The sequence below is a fragment of the Sapajus apella genome, unplaced genomic scaffold (assembly GCF_009761245.1).
Source record: "Sapajus apella isolate SASKATOON/1434 unplaced genomic scaffold, GSC_monkey_1.0 scaffold20, whole genome shotgun sequence".
Taxonomy (NCBI): domain Eukaryota; kingdom Metazoa; phylum Chordata; class Mammalia; order Primates; family Cebidae; genus Sapajus; species Sapajus apella.
In genome coordinates, this window is record NW_022436960.1 from 2,713,791 (window position 1) to 2,715,331 (window position 1,541).

Consider the following 1,541-nt stretch of genomic DNA (forward strand, 5'->3'; position numbering starts at 1 on the left):
AGGGAAGGGGAAGGGGAAGGGGAAGGGGAAGGGGAAGGAGAAGGGGAAGGTAAGGAAAGAAAACATATCTCCAGACACTGCCAAAAGTGTCCTGGGGGAAACTTGTCCTCAGTTGGAAAGCTTAGACCGGTCATTCTTTTGGTCTCAGTTTCCACATTTGTAAATAAGTATTTGAAGCTGGGGATCTAGATGCTTTCAAAAGCTGTCATTCTTGCATTCCTTCATGCAGCCCTCATTCTCAGAAAACCAATATTAAGTATTGATTCTGTAACAGACCAGAGACACAAAGTTTTATTTTTTTTAGCTTTCTATTTCAATATCCGATGGTACAAATTGCCCCTTCATTACGTTTTTGCCTTGCTTGTTCTCTCTTATTTTTTCAGATAAACTTCAGAATCCTATTGTCTGGGGACCTAACGCAAATATATAGCATCTCTTGATCAAGAGATTGAGACCATCCTGGCCAAAATATAAATTAATGTTGGAGATAATTGGCAACTTTATAATAGTGAGTTTTTAATTACTCAAATCCTTATTTTTTAGTAGCAAGTTGCTATTGGTGTTTAGGTCTTTGTGTAGGTAGAATATGCGTCCTGCCGACTGACTTCTCCTATGGTTCCTTCAGGCCATTCTTTTGAGGGTTTTTGGTAGACAATAAGCATCGTCGTCTAATCTCCTTGCCATGTTTGCTTTTTCTTGTCTTATTACATGGGCTAGAAATCCTAGAGCAACACTGATACTCATTGCTCTCCATGACTACTCCTTTGCAGGTGAGGAAGCAAACATGAAGGTACTGTGGGCCCAAGGGACAGAGCCAAAATGTAAAGCCAGTGCCCTTAACTGCTGTATAATGCAGGGCCTTACTTGCCTTTAGGTTTTACTGAATAGTAGGATAGTAAACGTTAGTTTAAGGCAGATGTCCTTGCTGACATTAAGGAGGAATGGATTTTTTCCTAGTTTGCTGGGATTTGTTTTAAGCCAGAAATTGATTTTATCAGATTCCCTCTGGCACCTACTGCAGTGGTATCATATATTTTTTCCTATGACCTGTGCTCGAGTTGAAATTTGGTCAACTCCAGCTGGACACAGTGGCACATGTCTGTAATCCCAGCACTTTGGGAGGCCAAGGCAGGTAGATCACAAGGTCAAGAGGTCAATACCATCCTGGCCAACATGGTGAAACCTCATCTCTACTAAAAATATAAAAATGAGCTGGACATGGTGGTGCGCGCCTACAGTCTCAGCTACTCGAGAGACTGAGGTGGGAGAATCGCTTGAACCCAGGAATTGGACGTTGCAGTCAGCCAAGATCATGCCACTGCTCTCCAGCCTACTGACAGAGCAAGACGTCGTCTCGAAAAAAAAAAAAAGATACAAACTGATTATGGCCAGTTACGGTGGCTCACGCCTGTAATCCCAGCACTTTGGGAGGCTGAGGCGGGCAGTTCATGAGGTCAGGAGTTCAAGACCAACGTGATCAACATGGTAAAACTCCATCTCTACTAAAAATACCAAAAAAAATTAGCCAAGAGTGGTGATGT